Genomic DNA, 5,762 nt, shown 5'->3' on the forward strand with positions numbered 1-5,762 from the left:
TACAATGGCCCGTGAGGCCCTTCAAGATCTGGCTTTTTAACTTCTCTGACCCATCTCCTGCTTCTGCTTTTATTTACAGTACCAGCTCCACTCCACCTCCCTGGCCTGCTTACAGACCACGCACCTGTTAGACAAGATTCTGCCTTAGGGTCTTTGCATTAGGTATTCCACCTGCCTGCATACTTTTCCCCCTAGATAATCTGTGTGATTCATTCCCTCACCTCCTTTAAATCTTTTGTTTTTTATTTTAAGAGGGAGTCAAAATGAAAAGAAAAAAGAAAAATGGCCAGGGGTGGTGGCTCACGCCTGTAATCCAAGCATTTTGGAGGCCAAGGCGGGCGAATCACCTGAGGTCGGGAGTTCAAGACCAGCCTGACCAACATGGTGAAACCCCGTCTTAAAAAAAAAAGGAAAGAAAAAAGAGGGAGTCTTGTTCTGTCACCCAGGCTGGAGTGCAGTGGCACGATCTTGGCTCACTGCAACCTCTGCCTCCCAGGTCCAAGTGATTCTCCTGCCTCAGCCTCTTGAGTAGCTGGGACTACAGGGGCATGCCACCATGCCTGGCTACTTTTTTTTTTTTTTTGAGACGGAGTTTCGCTCTTGTTACCCAGGCTGGAGTGCAATGGCGCGATCTCGGCTCACCGCAACCTCCGCCTCCTGGGTTCAGGCAATTCTCCTGCCTCAGCCTCCTGAGTAGCTGGGACTACAGGCACGTGCCACCATGCCCAGCTAATTTTTTGTATTTTTTTAGTAGAGACGGGGTTTCACCATGTTGACCAGGATGGTCTCGATCTCTTGACCTCATGATCCACCCGCCTCGGCCTCCCAAAGTGCTGGGATTACAGGCTTGAGCCACTGCGCCCGGCCCGCCTGGCTACTTTTTTTTGTAATATGTATTTTTTGTAGAAATGGAGTTGCACTGTGTTAGCCAGGATGGTCTCAATATCCTGACCTCCTGATCCTCCCGCCTCGGCCTCCCAAAGTGCTGGAATTATAGGCGTGAGCCACGGTGCCCAATCATCATCTTTGCTCAAATGTACCTTCTAGCGAGGCTTGCCTTTACTACTATATTTTGAACTGCAAATCGCTACCCAGCTCCCTACTGTTCTGAGCTCTTAATTCCTTTCCCTTTTCGACTTTTAAAAGTCCTAACAGTCATCACCTTCTGATGTAATATATAACTTATGTTGATTGTTTATGGTCTATCCCATACCACCCTGCTAGAATGTTTGCTCCATGAGGTAGAAATTTCTTTCTCTCTCTCCCTTCCTCTCTGCTTTGCCCTGCCCTCCCCTCCCCTCCCCACCCTTCCCCTCTTTTTTCTTTTTTTATTTTTATTTATTTTTATGTTTTTTTTTTGAGACGGAGTCTTGCTCTGTCACCCAGGCTGGAGTGCAGTGGCGCGATCTCAGTTCACTGCAACTTCTGCCTCCTGGGTTCAAGCGATTCTCCTGCCTCAGCCTCCTGAGTAGCTGAGACTACAGACGGGTGCCACCACACCTGGCTAATTTTGTATTTTTAGTAGAGACGGGGTTTCTCCATGTTGGTCAGGCTGGTCTTGAACTCCTGACCTCAGGTGATCCACCCACCTTGGCCTCCCAAAGTGCTGGGATTACAGGTGTGAGCCACCATGCCTGGCCTCTCTCTCTCTCTCTCTGCCTCTCTCTCTCTCTCTCTGTCTCTCTGTGTCTCTCTCTCTCTCTCTTTCTTTCTTCACGGTCTCACTCTGTGGCCCAGCTGGAGTGCAGTGGTGTGATCTTGCTCATTGCAACCTTTGCCTCCCAGGCTCAGATGATCCTCCCCCCTCAGCCACCTGAGTAGCTAGGACCATAGGCATGCACCACCATGCCCGGCTTTTTTTTTTTTTTTTTGTATTTTTAGTCGAGACAGTCTTGCCATATTGCCCAGGCTGGTCTCAAACTCCTGAGCTCAAGTAATCCACCCACCTTGGGCCCCCAAAGTGCTGGGATTATAGGTATGAGCCACTGTGTCCAGCCTAAGCCAAGGATTTCTGTCTGTATCCCTAGTAAATAGTGCCCAGCATATAGTAGGTGCTCAATAAACATTGTTACTTAAATAGTGATTCTGTTAGGTGCAAGTATCTAATTACCTCATTGTGTCTTCTATTATAGTTATGCTCAAGAATTTACTTATTTTATTTTTTTGTAGAAACGAGGCCTTACTATATAGCCCAGGCTGGTTTTGAAATGCTGGGCTCAAGTGATCCTCCTGCCTCAGCCTCCCAAAGTGTTGGGATTACAGGCGTGAGCCACCATGCCTGGCCATCAAGCATTTACTTATTGAAACACATATCACTTTATAATGCACTGTTTTCGTTATCCTTTATGCTTATAGCATTATATTGATTTTTAAAGTATGTGTGCACTCACCTATGCAGCACTTAAAAGGTTCTCTGAAATGATGGCTGACATCTTTCTTCAGCTCTGGTGTTTTCCTATGTAACTTTTTCTGAGTGTAATATGTACTCAATAGCTAAAATAGGATGTATGATATACACATGCTGCATGGACATACAAGGACACACATACACATATGTAAAATAAAGCAAAATGGTAAGGTAAATATCAGCAAGCTTGACTCCCAATTTAAAAAAAAATGATGCTTGCAGGAAGGTATATCAAAACATAAGATCTACTGATAAGTCCTGATGGTAAAGACAGTGTTATGAAGCGTTTGCTATAATATGAGGGTTTGGATGTTACTATTGAGAGCCTCAGGGTTAGAGAATTCCAGAAGCCACTCCTGGAGCTGTGGGTAGGGATAATCCCACCCGAACTGCCTGGCTGTTTTCTGGATGTTTTCCTCCTGGTCACCAACATTATGGTTTCCTCCCCAGCTGGGGAGCCGAGATGGGCGGATCATCTGAGATCAGGAGTTTGAGACCAGCCTGACCAACGTGGAGAAATCCTGCGTCTCTACTAAAAATACAAAATTAGCCAGGTGTGGTGGTGCATGCCTGTAATCCCAGCTACTCGGGAGGCTGAGGCAGGAGAACTGCTTGAACCTGGGAGGCGGAGGTTGTGGTGAGCCCAGATTGTGTCATTGCACTCCAGCCTGGACAACAGAGTGAGACTCTCTAAAAACAACAACTATGACAACAAAAAACCCCCTATAAAATATAGGAAACAGATAAACAAAAGCATAAAAACCATCCTAATTCTACTCTGCAGGAATAACCCCTGCTAATATTTGATTTTTATAACCTTTGTTTTCAGGCCTGTGTGGAGTTACATAGGTATTCCAGTGATGGCTCTGTATAATAGGAGTCATGTGGTTGGAGGTGTCATTTGTTAAGATTATTCTGGCAGCCACTAGCATGTCGCAGTGGGAGAAAACGGAGGGTAGGTTTAGATTTTAACCAAATGGGGCCGGGCGCGGTGTCTCAAGCCTGTAATCCCAGCACTTTGGGAGGCCGAGGCGGGTGGATCACGAGGTCAAGAGATCGAGACCATCCTGGTCAACACGGTGAAACCCCGTCTCTACTAAAAATACAAAACATTAGCTGGGCATGGTGGCACGTGCCTGTAATCCCAGCTACTCAGGAGGCTGAGGCAGGAGAATTGCCTGAACCCAGGAGGAGGTTGCGGTGAGCCGAGATCGCGCCATTGCACTCCAGACTGGGTAACAAGAGCGAAACTCCGTCTCAAAAAAAAAGAAAAAAAAAAAAAAAAAAAAGATTTTAACCAAATGGTGGAGAAGAAAATCAGACCAGAGCAGTGGCTATGGGAACGGAAAGAAACATACGAAGAGATATTGTAAAGAAAGGAACCATGTAGGCCAGGCGAGGTGCTTCATGCCTTATCCCAGCACTTTGGTAATCCCAGCACTTTGGGAGACCGAGGCGGGCAGATCATGAGGTTAAGAGATTGAGACCATCCCGGCCAACATGGTGAAACCCTGTCTCTAATAAAAATACCAAAATTAGCTGGGCATGGTAGCACGCATCTGTAGCCCCAGCTACTTGGGAGGATGAGGCAGGAGAACAGCTTGAACCTGGGAGGTGGAGGTTGCAGTGAGCTGAGATCGCACCGCTGCACTCTAGCCTGGTGACATAGCGAGACTCCAACTCAAAAAACAAAAAGAAAGGAACCATGTAGGTGACTTAGTGGTTTGTATGTGTGAGAGGAGCGATAAAGATTTTTGGCGTCTGAGTATTCCAACCTTGCATTCAAGAATATCAAAGATGAGGGAGGAGTTTCTGTTTCTGTGCTCTCCCTCTTCTTTCTTGATCTTGCTCTCGTTTTCCAAAAAACAATACGGAACACCTGTTAAAAATGTGAAATTTAATAAGTTTTGAGATATGTATACACCTGTGAAAGCATCAGCACAATAAAGATAATGAGGCCGGGCACGGTGGCTCACGCCTGTAATCTCAGCACTTTGGAAGGCCGAGGTTGGGCAGATCACTTGACGTCAGGAGTTCAAGACCAGCCTGGCCAACATGGTGAAACCCTGTCTTTTAAAATAAATAAATAAATAAATAAATAAAGATAATGAACATATCCATCATCCATGCAAGTGTCAGCTGGGCTCAATGGCTCACACCTGTAATCCCAGTACTTTAGGAGGCTGAGGCGAGCAAATCACTTGAGCCCAGGAGTTTGAGACCAGCCTGGGCAATACAGAGACCCCCGTCTCTACAAACATAACAAACATTATCTGAGTGGGGTGGCATGCACTTGTAGTCCCAGATACTTAGGAGGCGTGGTTGGGGAGGATCACTTGAGGCTGGGAGGTTGAGGCTGGTCTTGCCGCTGACTCCATCCTGGACAATAAACCAGACCCTGTCTTCATACCTTGTCATCCTTCCTGCCTTTCTCTACCCTGTCCCCAGACAACCACCAATCTGCTTTCTGTTTTCTGTCACCATGTCGGTTCGCATTCTATAGATTTTTATATAAATGATATCATACAATATGTACTCTTTTCTTCCTCTCTGGTTTCTTTCATTTTGATTATTTTCAGATTCATTCACATTGTTATGTTTATCCATGTTTGTCAGTAGTTGATTCTTTTTTTTTTCTGAGATGGAATCGTGCTTTGTTACCCAGGCTGGAGTGCAGTGGTGAGATCTCGGCTCACCACAACCTCCGCCTCTTCAAGGTTCAAGCAATTCTCCTGCCTCAGCCTCCCAAGTAGCTGGGATTACAGGCATTCACCACCACACGTGGCTAATTTTTGTATTTTTAGTAGAGGCAGGGTTTCACCATGTTGGCCAGGCTGGTTTCGAACTCCTGACCTCATGATTCACCTGCCTTGGCCTCCCAAAGTGTTGAGATTACAGGCGTGAGCCACCGTGCCCATCTAGTTGATTCTTTTTTGTTGGCAAATAATAGTCCATTGTGTGGAGTTACCAAATTTTGCTTCTCTATTCACTTGTTCATGAACATTTGGGCTACTTTCAGTTTTTTTCTATTGCAAATAAGACTGCTATGTGAGAATCGCTGGAACCCGGCCGGGCACGGTGGCTCAAGCCTGTAATCCCAGCACTTTGGGAGGCTGAGGCGGGTGGATCACGAGGTCAAGAGATCGAGGCCATCCTGGTCAACATGGTGAAACCCTGTCTCTACTAAAAATACAAAAAACATTAGCTGGGCATGGTGGCGCGTGCCTGTAATCCCAGCTACTCAGTAGGCTGAGGCAGGAGAATTGCCTGAACCCAGGAGGTGGAGGTTGCGGTGAGCTGAGATCGCGCCATTGCACTCCAGCCTGGGTGACAAGAGCGAAACTCCGTCTCAAAA

The sequence above is a fragment of the Sapajus apella genome, unplaced genomic scaffold, assembly GCF_009761245.1.
Source record: "Sapajus apella isolate SASKATOON/1434 unplaced genomic scaffold, GSC_monkey_1.0 scaffold74, whole genome shotgun sequence".
NCBI lineage: Eukaryota > Metazoa > Chordata > Mammalia > Primates > Cebidae > Sapajus > Sapajus apella.